Source organism: Rhinatrema bivittatum, chromosome 8, assembly GCF_901001135.1.
Source record: "Rhinatrema bivittatum chromosome 8, aRhiBiv1.1, whole genome shotgun sequence".
Classification (NCBI taxonomy): Eukaryota; Metazoa; Chordata; class Amphibia; order Gymnophiona; family Rhinatrematidae; genus Rhinatrema; species Rhinatrema bivittatum.
Genome location: NC_042622.1, coordinates 159,503,653 through 159,517,309, shown reverse-complemented (window position 1 = coordinate 159,517,309; position 13,657 = coordinate 159,503,653). Strand labels below are relative to the sequence as shown.

General features: G+C 43.4%; 1 protein-coding gene and 1 long non-coding RNA gene across 17 annotated transcripts in view; one reads left to right on the top strand and one right to left on the bottom strand.

The window, feature by feature from the left end:
• ZNF618 (zinc finger protein 618) overlaps window positions 1–13,657 on the top strand; it is a 638,793-nt gene that overhangs the window by 90,440 nt on the left and 534,696 nt on the right. The window contains exon 3 of one of the 16 annotated variants that reach the window (XM_029611887.1): window positions 1,720–1,776. The exons of the other annotated variants lie outside the window; for them this stretch is intronic. The gene's annotated coding sequence lies outside the window, so the exon portion shown is untranslated. The remainder of the gene's footprint in view (window positions 1–1,719; window positions 1,777–13,657) is intronic. 16 annotated transcript variants of the gene reach the window in all.
• Window positions 1–13,657, bottom strand: part of LOC115096787 — a 90,841-nt gene that overhangs the window by 54,526 nt on the left and 22,658 nt on the right. The window lies entirely within an intron of this gene.

Genomic DNA, 13,657 nt, shown 5'->3' with positions numbered 1-13,657 from the left:
ACCTTAATGGGGTCCCCACTAATTCTAGCCTTTATATATGCCCCCAACTCATATGACCACAGGTTTTATACTACCTTACTCTCAGATCTCTCCAAATTGGGTGATTACCCTATGATTATAGGAGGAGATTTTAATTTTGTTATGGATCCAGAGCTTGATAGGCAACCGTCTAGGGGGGGACACTTGACCAGTGAACATAAGGGACCCAACTATCTATGTCGCCATCTTAAATTACTGGATCTATGGAGAGCACTTCATCCAGGTGTCCGAGAATACACTCATATTGCCAGGGCCCATGATACTCAAACGAGAATAGATTACCTGCTCATATCTGAATCCCTTTTTTCCAAATTTACGGATTTCTCTATAGAAGCCTTGGTAATATCTGATCATAGTCCGGTAAAGGGGACATTTAGTGTGGGTGGAGCTGCCCCTGGCAGCCAATGGCGACTGCCTGCTTTTTTTGTCTGGAGATCCAGAATTTCCAGCTTTTTTGAAACAAAAATGGAGGGAATGTTTGTCCCATAATGCCCAACATCTCATTCACCCTACGCTCTTGTGGGAAACTGCAAAATGTATACTTCGTGGGGACATAATCAGCTATGCCACTTATAAAAAACGTAAAATTGACACTGACATCTTAGCCTTAGAGAAGCAATTAAAGCTTCTTAAAAAACAGACTACTCTTCTCTCAGGTGGTTCTCAGGCCAATACACTCTATAGGGAGAAACAGGTGGCACTTAATACATTGTTGCATAATAGGGCCGCTCATACTCTGCGCCATAGACAGTTCAATTTCTTTCACCATGGCAATAAAGCTGGGCGCATGTTAGACCATCTTCTTAAGGCATAGGACCCGTCTAAATATATAACAAATTTAAAAAATGCCAATGGAGACATACAGACTGCAACTGCAGTCATCACAGATATATTTTCTGAATATTACCGGACTCTATATTCTGCGGAGCCTGTGGATGAAATGGCAATTGCCGCGTTTCTACAGACTTTATCTGTGCCATGTTTGTCTGCTCCTCACCTGGTCCAACTACAACGCCCCATTGAGACAAAAGAGGTGATAGAGGCCATTCAGGCCTTACCGAATCAGAAGGCTCCTGGCCTGGATGGTTTAACATCTACGCTTTATAAAGCTTTACCTGAGGAGATTGCACCTGTCCTACAAGGGGCATTTGAACAGATGACAGACCAACAGGAAATGTCACTTACTATGCGGGCAGCTACAATAGTGGTCCTCCCAAAACCAGGTAGAGACCCGTTACTGCCTTCTTCCTATAGGCCAATATCATTGTTAAACCTTGACATCAAACTATATGCGAAAATTTTGGCAAATAGACTGAAACATATTATGCCCACCCTAGTGTCCCTAGACCAGGTGGGTTTTGTGGCAGGTAGGCGATCCACTGTTAACATTCATAGGGTACTGGTGGCTCTAGAGCGTTGTCATCTGTTTAAGGTTTGTGACCCCCTATTAGTAACATGTGACATGGAGAAAGCATTTGATAGGGTCGCTTGGCCATTTTTGCACCAGGTGCTTCATAAGTTGGGATTTGTGGGTAGGAGTTTTGACTATATTACTATTTTACTTTGCTATATACTAATCCCACTGCTCGGATTTTGGTGAATGGGGATCTCTCAGGGGAATTTTGTTTACAACGGGGCACTCGTCAAGGCTGTCCTCTGTCCCCTCTCCTTTTTATTTAGACCGTGGAGCCCTTGGTTTCTGCATTGAAGTCGACACCGGAAGTAGCGGGCATTCCGGTGGGTAACAATTGTTTTCTTACTCTTCTTTTTGCAGATGATATGCTGCTTCTTCTGTAGAATGCTAGGACGGCCCTCCCATCAGCTATAAATATTTTTCACACCTATCAGCTTTTGTCGGGGTTCAAATTGAACTTAGATAAAACTGAGGCCCTAGACATTCTAGGGAATCTCAAACCTGACTGGGTTGATTTCCTGGTAAAATGGGCGAGCTCCACTATTAAATACTTGGGGATCACTATCCATGCTGACCCCAAACAGTGGTATGGATTAAACATTCCCCCCACGATTGGAAAAATGACCACCAAACTGGCCAGCTGGAAATCTCTCCCGTTAACCCTTCAAGGACGTATTGCAGTCTTAAAGATGGTAATTGCGCCCCATCTTTTGTATAAGCTGCTTATGTTACCAGTCCTGGTTCACGATAAAGATAAGCGCACTTTGCAGAAAGCAATACGGACCTTTATATGGAACAAAAAGAAGGCCCGGTTGTCTTATGCTACAATGATGTCCCCAAAAGTCCAGGGAGGGTATGGATTATTTATTTATTTACTTATTTAGGGTTTTTATATACCGACATTCTCGATATATATATCAAATCAGGTCGGTTTCCAGATAACAAAACTGTCGCCGGTAAGGCGTTACATTAAACAATAAACAGAGTATTGAACAGATAACGTGCGGCGTTACATTAAACAATCAACATATTGAACAAAAGAACGTAAATCAATAAATATTAAAAATTAGATGTGAAAGAAATATAAAATAGACGACATTAAAATTTGTCAAATAACATGAATAAATGGTAAGATAACTGCAAGTAATTGGTAGGTAAGGTTGAAATGTATCGGTGGGGTCTACAGGTGACAGTGTTCAATGTTGAAAGACAAAACTATGGGAAAAGCATGAGCTAGTGGGCTAATGCTGCAAGAGCCTCTGTCGGGGCTCGGCAGGCCCCGACAGAGGCTCGGCAGGCCCAATCGGGGCCAGAGCTCGCTCGCTACATCGCGAGCCGCACAGAAGGAGCGAAAAAAGGACAACGCTTTTAAAAATTAGCCGGAAACTGCTCAAAAATTTAAGTGACCGCGAGGGAAACTGCAGACGGCAGAACGCACTCGGACCCCAGCACCGGCCCCCACACGGTGAGTCAGCCGCGCCCACTGCAAGGCACTAGGCCAATCAGAGGGTGGCAACCGGGTCTTTAAATTGAGGCGACTACATCCGGCGTCACGCGCCGGGCGTCGCGCGCCCGAAGGAGCGCGACCTAAGGGGCTTGCCCCTTAGCACGCGCCCCTTGGAGCGTCCCAGAGCCAGGGCCGCTATCCCCTGCCGAACGACACTGGAAAAATCTCATCAGCTCCACAAGCTTCCATTTTAAACCAACTAGATCAGGCTTAATCTTTCGGAGACAAAGTTTGTTAGTTTGCATCTGTATACAAACTTACAAGCCACATTGCCGACATCAGCAAGCATACCACCACCACCCAGCAACCACTCTTCCATTCTCTTCCAGCAACCACTCATCAAACCTCATCCAGCAACCACTCATCAAACCTCATCCAGCAACCACTCTTCCATCCTCCATCCAGCAACCACTCTTCCAGCAACCACTCATCAAACCTCATCCAGCAACCACCCACCAAACCTCATCCAGCAACCACTCATCAAACCTCATCCAGCAACCACTCATCAAACCTCATCCAGCAACCACTCTTCCATCCTCCATCCAGCAACCACTCTTCCATCCTCCATCCAGCAACCACTCTTCCATCCTCCATCCAGCAACCACTCTTCCATCCTCCATCCAGCAACCACTCATCCAGCAACCACTCATCAAACCTCATCCAGCAACCACTCTTCCATCCTCCATCCAGCAACCACTCTTCCATCGTTCTAGGACAACTAATCCGTATATTACCTCTCACATAAGGACTCAATTCCACTCTCCAGCACCTCATTATGCACCCTATCCCTATACCTACAATCCCCTACAAGCCCAAACTCTCAACCAACAAACCCAGGATTCTAGGCATCCGGCAACAGAGACTGATTCCAATCATGATTTCTCCCATCTCTCAAACACTAGGACTAACCCTATTTACGCTCACACTGTTCAACGCACAATCGATCACAAAAAAACTCCACCTCCTCAACGATCACCTGACTGATAACAACCCCGACATTTGCGCCATTACTGAAACATGGCTGAAACCCACTGACACAGTTCTATTGAACCAGCTCCCCACACACCTCTATGACGTACACTCATTCCCCAGAACCAAAAAAAAAGGTGGAGGGATCCTGCTAGCCTCCAAAAAGAGCCTAGGGCTCGCACCACAACTATCCACTACAATAAACAACACTGAAATTACCTTTTTCAACTCAGACCATCTACAAATAGCCCTAGTCTACTCACCACCTGGTACGCTAGATACTGACCCCTCACCATTAATTGAACTCACAACCAAACATTTCAGACAGGACAAACCAGCTATACTGATGGGAGACTTTAACCTACATGTAAACAGCGCCCGCCCTACCCACAACTGTGACATCCTTCTCACAGCACTAAACCACCTTGGCTTCAATCAGATTGTCAAAGATCCCACGCACAAAGCGGGTCATACCCTAGACCTGATCTTTCTCAATAATGGCATAACTTCGATCACCAAGCCTTCATGTGACCCGGTCCCATGGTCAGACCACCACCTTATCTCTGCGGAACTTGAAATCAAAGACCAGCCTCGTCTTACCCACACAGCTACCACCATTCACTACAGAAAACCCTGCTCCATTGACAGTCTTAGTAAAATGCTCAACAAAGAACTCGACAGACTGGACCTCACAGACGCTTCAACAGCTATCAACTCCTGGATTATGATAACAAATGAGGTCGCAGATATATCCTGCCCTTCCATCACCAAATCTCTGAAACCACCACAAGCTAATAGACATCCGTGGTACACTCCAACATTAAAATCTCTTAAACAAGAACTTAGGAAAAAAGAAAACAACTGGCGCAAATCTCCATCCACCACCTCAACTCTAAACTACAAATCCCACCTTAACACTTACAGATTAGCTATCCTCAAAGCCAAAAAAGATTTTTTTGCAAAAAAAATCCACAACTTCGCTTTTGACTCCAAAGCCCTATTCTCATTTGTTTCATCCCTAACTAAACCCTCTCCACCTATCATCCCAGAAGAACAAGCAGCAGACAAAGCTTTGGAACTAGCGATCTTTTTCGATAACAAGATCACCAACCTCCTCAAGCCTATCTCCACCCAACATCTGACAGCAACACCTCCTAGCACCTCAACTCACAACAAAAAATACAGCCTATCATCATTCGAGACCCCATCATCCTTGGAAATTGAAAACATCCTCAATAAACTTAAACCATCATCTCACCCATTGGACTCCATCCCCTCCAATCTCTTATTATCTACTCCTGACACCATTTCCAAAGCATTAGCAAACATCATACACTGCTCCTTAACTCAAGGAAAGGTCCCAGAACAACTCAAAATAGCCATTCTGAAACCTTTACTAAAAAAACCTAATTTGTCAACAACAGACCCTGCGAATTTCCGCCCCATCGCCAACCTACCTCTAATCTCAAGAGTGATGGAAAGATTCGTCAATAAGCAACTGTCAGATTATCTGGAGGAGAACAACATACTCTCCCCCTTTCAGTTCGGTTTCAGGAAATCACAAAACACAGAAGCCTTACTAACATCACTATCTGACACCATCCTCTACAACCTTGAAAGAAAACAATCATACCTCCTCGCTCTGCTCGACTTATCCGCCGCATTCGACACAGTTAACCATACCATCCTCCTCGAGCGGCTATCAGAGATAGGAATCCAAGGGGAAGCTCACAGTTGGTTTCAATCATTCCTGGAAAATAGATTCTACAAAGTCAAGATCAACAATGCAGAATCACCTCCTATCAAATCAACCAGAGGAGTACCTCAAGGTTCATCGCTCTCCCCTACCCTTTTTAACATTTACCTGCTTCCACTCTGCCACCTACTTTCCAGCCTCAAGCTAAAGCACTATATTTTCGCTGATGACATTCAGATACTTCTTCCCATTACAGAATCACTGCAAAAAACTTGGGCTCATTGGAACAACTGCTTACTATCCATCAATTCCCTGTTATCCAGCCTGAACCTTATACTCAACACAAATAAAACAGAAATCCTCATCATCTCGCCTGACGAAAACCACACTCTCTTCAAGGCCCAAAGCACAACACAATCCACAATACCACCCATCAACCACTCACCCTCCGTCAGGGACTTAGGGGTGCGACTTGACAATCAATTCAACTTTAAATCCTTCATTCACAACACAACAAAAGAATGTTACTTCAAACTTCAAGTGCTCAAAAATCTGAAACCACTTCTCCACTTCAGCGACTTCCGTTTAGTAGTTCAGTCCATAATTCTGTCCAAGTTAGACTACTGTAATTCTCTTCTGCTAGGTCTGCCAATCTCATCCATAAAACCCTTACAGATGGTACAAAACATGGCGGCAAGGTTACTCACCAACACAAACAAAAGAGCACACATCACACCTATTCTGTTCTACCTCCACTGGCTGCCTATAAAAGCTAGAATTACCTTCAAGACTTTATCAATGATCCACAAGGATATCATGGGCAGCGCACACCTAAATCTTATCTCACAACTCCGCCTTCACACATCAAAAAGACCAATTAGATATAATTACAAAGGTTCTTTACATGCTCCCCCGATTAAGACTTCACTAGCTAAACGAGCACTCTCCACAGCCGGGCCCACCCTTTGGAACTCTTTACCGCCTGATCTTCGACTAGAAACCTGCCATTTAACTTTCAAGAAAAACCTGAAAACGTGGCTCTTCCGGCAAGCCTATCCGGAATCACAGGAACACTTTGACACCGGTCAAAGAACAAAATAGTTCAACATAAAGTCCATGACTGCCCATACACCCTCAGGACCAAAACACGCCTCACCTGGACAGTTATCTTATTATGAAAGACCCTTTCTTGTTACTTCAGCTTCAGCTCGTGCTCGTCTCATAGTTATGCCATTTTAAAATGCCCACTGTCCCCTGTTTACCTTTACCAGCACAATTCTTCCACCAATAATTTGCAATTTAATAATTCCTCTTACTCATGATATTTGACAAATGTATAGTCATTTTTATTTTATATATTTATTTATATATATACATTTATATATATATATCTATACATAAGATTTAATATTTATTGATTTACGTTTTATTGTTCTATTCGCCGTTTATTGTTTAATGTTATGCTGTACTCTTTAGTTCAATACTCTGTTTTATTGTTTAATGTATCGCCTTACTTGCGAAAGTTTTGTTCTATGTAAACCGACCTGATTCGATTATGTATATCGAGAAGGTCGGTATATAAAAACTCTAAATAAATAAATAATGATTCAAGAGAGGATCTTTCATAGCCGGTGGGTGGACTGTCCAGATTAAGGTCCTGAGAGTAAAAGGTCGGTAGTGGGCTATGTATTGCGCTATTTTGCTCTTCGACCGGTGTCGAGGTGTTCCTGTGATTCCGGATAGGCTTGCCGGAAGAGCCACGTTTTTAGGTTTTTCTTGAAGGTTATATGGCAGGTTTCAAGTCGAAGATCAGGCGGTAATGAGTTCCAAAGGGTGGGCCCGGCTGTGGAGAGTGCCCGTTTAGCAAGCGAAGTTTTAATTGGGGGAGCATATAAAGAGCCTTTATAATTATATCTGATAGGTCTTTTTGAAGTGTGGAGGCGGAGTTGCGAGGTAAGATTTAAGTGGGCACTGCCCATAATATCCTTGTGGATCATTGATAATGTCTTGAAGGTGATTCTAGCTTTTTCATTTATATTCTCTAGCTGCAAATCTCTGTTACCTGGGGGATTGGTTGTTTGGTACTTCAGAGTACACCGACCCACAGATGATCAAAGCTATGTGTACTCCCTAGATCCGAGTTATGTATTACATGCCTCGGATTCTGAATATAAAACGTTGAATCTACCCTTATAATAATTAAAACGCTTAGGAAGGTATGGAGTGTAACACGTAGGATCCTTGGCTTATCCCCGTATGTCTCCCATCACTATCCAATAAGAGGTTCCTCTATGGTCTTTGTCTGTCCTTCCTGTACATCATCAGCTTAATGTAGGCCATAACTGGCCTTTAGGAGATATGTTGGACTCCTCAACAGGTCAGGTGCACTCTTTTGAACAGTGGCAAGCTACATTGGCTTCGGTCCACAGTATTTTTTAATATATGGTTACTTAAGGGCAAATTGCGCAGCTCTTTTAAAGAAGGCATAAGGGGACATTGATATTACTAGATATAAAGAGTTAATTGCTTGCTTTCAGCTTCGCAAAGGCTCGCTATCTTGTTTGTATGCCTTTTACAATTGTAATATGTCATATTCAGTCTACAAGAAATTACTCCCCCCCCTCTGGTCCAGAGATTGTCAAGAGGAACTGGATGAGCTGATGCTTAAGAACTCTTATGTGTCTATTACCTCAATCACGAATAATGTTGCACTCCGTGAACCACAGCAACGTATATTCCATCGCATCATCTATTCGCCTGCTCACGCTCATCGTATGGGAGCTATAAAATCAGCTACCTGGCTTAAGTATCCAGAGACAGATGAAACTCTAATTCACTGTTTTTGGGATTGTCCTACTATTAAGGCTTTTTGGAGCTCCATACAGCGCTATTTATCAGATGTTATGCAGTCGGACATTACTTTGTCCTGTTCATTTTGTCTTTTAAATAATGACATTGGGTTTATCTCCAAGGCATGTTTAATAGCTAAGAAATGTATCTTGCTTAAATGGCTGGACACTGCACCACCAGCCAAAGAGATGTGGAGCGCTGTCTTGACGGAACTCTATCAATTGGAATATGGATCCATGTTCAAACGTTTTACACCAAGGAAAAAACGACTATTCCAAGAGATTTGGTCCGCCTATTATAAAACACTTTCACCAACAATCCATCAGCTTGCTCCATTAGACGTATGAAAAGGACCACCACAGGATATAGAAACATAGAAACATAGAAACATAGAAATGACGGCAGAAGAAGACCAAACGGCCCATCCAGTCTGCCCAGCAAGCTTCACACGTTTTTTTCTCTCATACTTATCTGTTTCTCTTAGCTCTTGGTTCTATTTCCCTTCCACCCCCACCATTGAAATATCTAGCTTGATTAGTTAGGGGTAGTAGGGGTAGTAACCGCCGCAATAAGCAAGCTACACCCATGCTTATTTGTTTTACCCAGACTATGTTATACAGTCCTTATTGGTTGTTTTTCTTCTCCCCTGCTGTTGAAGCAGGGAGCTATGCTGGAAATGCGCGATGTATCAGTCTTCTCCCATGCTGTTGAAGCAGAGAGCCATGCTGGATATGCATCGAAAGTGAAGTATCGGACACAATTGGTTTGGGGTAGTAACCGCCGTAACAAGCCAGCTACTCCCCACTTTGTGAGTGCGAACCCTTTTTTCTTCTCCCCTGCCGTTGAAGCAGAGAACTATGCTGTATATGCATTGAAGGTGAAGCATCAGGCTTATTTGGTTTGGGGTAGTAACCGCCGTAACAAGCCAGCTACTCCCCTCTTTGTGAGTGTAAATCCATTTTTCCACATTTCCTCTTGCTGTTGAAGCTTAGAGCGATGTTGGAGTCACAGTAAGCATGTGTATGTTTATTGAATAAGGGTATTGTCTCCAGGCAGTAGCCGTCATTCTGGCGAGTCACCCACTCTTCATTGGCGGTCTCTTGACTTTATGGATCCACAGTGTTTATCCCACGCCCCTTTGAAGTCCTTCACAGTTCTGGTCTTCACCACATCCTCCGGAAGGGCATTCCAGGCGTCCACCACCCTCTCCGTGAAGAAATACTTCCTGACATTGGTTCTGAATCTTCCTCCCTGGAGCTTCAAATCGTGACCCCTGGTTCTGCTGATTTTTTTTCCTATGGAACAGGTTTGTCGTTGTCTTTGGATCATTAAAACCTTTTAAGTATCTGAAAGTCTGTTTCCGATCTGATAAGTTGAGAGTTGGGTAATTGAATATTTTCTTCTTTGCTTATCCTTTTGTTTTACTTGTCTCACTATGTGTTCCTGTTTTGTTTTAGGTGCATTTGTATACATTGTGTCCTCAACACTAACTACTATATGTAATAGGCTGTATGCTATCTCCGCTGCTAAATTTGCTGGGGATACTATTTGATTAGGACATGATACTATTTGGAGGTTTTGAGGTTCTCTACAGGGCGGGGGTGGGGTGAGGGGTTAGGGTTCACACGTTCAGACTAGAAAAATTGGAAAATGGGGGACTGTCACGGGTCTTTTTGTGTATTACTGTGTTCAGTTGTATTGTATTGTATTGTGGCTGTTTCCTAATAAAATAGTATTAAAAAAAAAAAAAAGAATAGAGCCTGCCTGTCTGAGGCACAGGCTGGTCATCAGGGAGTCTCAATTGTGACCAGCCATCATGCCTGACTCATGTGTGGGGTCAGAGAATAACCTGGAACCATTGTCAAGGAAACCAGACTGACAAAGGAACTATCAGAGTGAAGCATTTTTCTAAATCCGCTAATCACTGCTCTGTCTATTTTTATAGTATATGCAGACTTGATAAACCTGCATTTGTAATTTTAGTTCAATTTTAATTAGTTTAGTTGTAATTAGTTGTAATTAGTTACTGAGTTTCTCTTTCCCCCTCTGCTTATCACCTCCCAGTTACATCCCCCTGTTTTATTGTAACTTTCTGCTCCTTCTGGTTATGGTTAACGTTATGCTTCTGTTCCCTGTATCATGAAAGTCAGTATAGAAAAGCTTTAAATAAATAAATAAAATAATACATTTGAATCTTTCCTCTGAAAGAGACACTTGCTCTTAGCTGTTGAATTGAGTTCTGTGTTGCATGCATAGTATTCTGAATCAACAACATGCTCTTGCTCAACATTAGAAATATTCAATTCTTTTGTGATCCTTTTGACTGCTGTCATGCTGTGTTCATTTGCACTGGTATTTAATTTTTATTTAACATCTCACTGTCACTGCCATTGACCAAGAAGGAAGGTTTGTGTTTTCAAGCCCATTCTCCCCTCCTGGGAAAAGCTGTGGCTGCAATGATTTAATTTAATTTTAAACTTGTTGCTGTGAATGAGTTCAGTGGTAATGCTGTGTACTAGCTAGCTGTGCCACAGTGCCCAAGAAAGATAGGCTCTTTTTGCTCTCTCTGGGTTTTTGTGTACCAGTCAGTACATCCACAAAGAAACCAGGCAGTGCCAGTCACCATAGGTATAGCTAGCCACTTTGTGGATTCATTTTGTTAGTGCATTTACTAGTGCACAACTGTACTACGTACTCATGCACATATTAGAGCATTAATTCACCATTCTTTGATTTTTGTGTGTGTGCAGTGTACTAGTCGTTGATTCAAAATAAAAAAGAAATAAAACAGTATTGTATAGCATTCTCTGTGTTGGTGTTCGTTACAGAATGATCACTTTAGTCAGTCACACTCGTATCTACTTCATTGAAAATAATAGATTAAAACATGTTTTGTACATTTCAATCCCAGTAACCAGGTACTTCACCTGACCAAATCACATTATGTTAGGCAAAGGAACTAGAGGACGTGGCAAGCCACAGTTGGTAGGGGATTTTTGTTTGTTTTATTTTTATTTATTTGTTTTTTACAAGCTGTGAATCCTTGACCAAATTAGAGGAAAATGTCAGCAGGAGAAGCAGGCATGTCAAGCCATAAGAAATTGAAATGTAGGGAGGATAAGCCAGAACCATCTGTGTCTCTGCCAGACTCTGTTGTGTTGGAGAGGGAAAGAGCAGGCACTAGTAGCCTCGGGGTTACCAGTGCCTTTGGAAGTAAAGTGCAAATGGTAAAACCTGAAGTACTAGCAGCACAATCCATTAGTGCCGCAGAGGACATAACAAACAGTTTTCACTTCCTCTGAATCAGTTTGAAGAATCTCCCTTTCAAGGATTTCCTGGAGCAGAGATGAGAGAAGTGTTAGCTGAAGTCCTTGTAATAGGAGAATTAGTCAATACCATGTTAGCCTCCACCTCACTGATGGAGGAGAGAGAGGCAGGAGCTGATGTTGGTGAGGGAGAGGAGACCACGTTGACCGTGCAGAAAAAGAGGATGAGTGAATCCTCTGCCCTAGTTTCACAGGGTCCATCTGTCTCCACCGCCACTTCAGTGCCACCATCATCCACCCCAAAGGATGTAGAACTTGGCAAGGGATGATGAAAGAAATCTGATCTGGAGCCATTTTCAAATGAGGGAGAACAGATGCTTTGCGCATTGTAACTGTTGCGTGAAAGAGATCAGTTGAGAGAGGTAACTGGGCCATTAAATAATTCTGGGATGGAGCATCAGCTGAAGAAGCAGCATCCCCTTCAATTGGCACCAGGGGATGGTGGTAGCAGTAGTCAGGAGACTACTTCTGCAAGCCAGAGGACACGTCAAAAAGGAGTGAGTGTTCCTCAAGCTGCTTCCAAACTTTGAACTCCTTTTACCAGTCAAGTGGCAGGCCAGCAGCAGCAGTCCCCAGCTATACCTAGGAAGCGACAGCCCACAATGGAGGAAATGGGGTGGTGTGTGTTTGGCACTATGATGGGGAAAGAGGCAGCCAGCATCTAAAGTGGTGACTAGGACTATTGGTGAGTTTATCATGTTAGATTATCAGCCCTTGCAGGTAATGGACAACGTAGATCTCAGGCATTTACTGCAACTCTTAGCATCAAACTGTAAAGTGCCGTCTAGGACCACTTTTAGCAGAAAGGCTATCCCCAGTTCATAGGTACATTGCCATAGTCGTGTCCAGGCACAAGTGAGAAGTGTGCATTTCACAAGCAACATCTGGACATCCATTCCTTTTTCTCTCTGACAGTACATTGGTGGTACCTAGCTGAGGAAGGGGCAGGCAGAAGTTCCACAGGGGCTGGAGCAACAGGACACAGGTGGGCTTTGCTGAACACTCAATTGCTGGATGGTGCCCATACCTCTGCCAATATTTTAGCAGCTATTAGAGAAATGCTTGAGGGATGGCAGCTGAGCCAGAAGTTTAAATGCAGGATTCTTTGTCACTGACAATGGCTCTAATATGGTAAAGGCAGTATCTGATGGGAGATATCAGGGTGTACCATGCTTTGCTCACACCCTGCACCTAGCAGTGAAGGAGGCCATGGGGCTGGGGTCCAGGGACCCAGAGCATATGTACCTGCATGGTTTACTAGAGCAGTGTAGAAAAATAGCTGAACACTTCCACCAGTGTGTGAAGTTGGGGGAACTTATCAATGAAAAGCAGGAGGAGTTAGATGCCTCACAATTGTCTCATTCAAGATGTGGCATCCCTGCATGATCTGTCTCAGGAAATAGAGATAGGTGTGCAGGCTCCCCTAGGACATCATGCTTGGTCAGTCATGAGACAGCTTGTGAAAATCCTGCAGTCCTTTAAGGATGCCACAGAGGAGCTGAGTGCCATAAGTACCATCTTGGGAGATGTGATCCCCATAGTAAACATCCTGTTAGAAAAGTTGGATGATTTTCAACAGGAAGAGGGAATGAGAGCTGAGGTGCTGCACTGTCTGGTGTCCTTGGAAAAGCAGGTGACAGAGAGACTAGGACCTCTGACCAGATACCCCATGCATGCTAAGTTATGTGAGCATGCTACATTATGTGAAAGGGAGACTTGCATTGCAGGCCAATAATCTGAGACACATAAAGAGCATGCTGACAGAGGAGGTCTCTCAACTAGAGTGCCAGATTTTTGAGGCAGAATCGGGATGTAGCACAGCAGGAAACACCATTATTGGTCAGGTCAAATAGAAG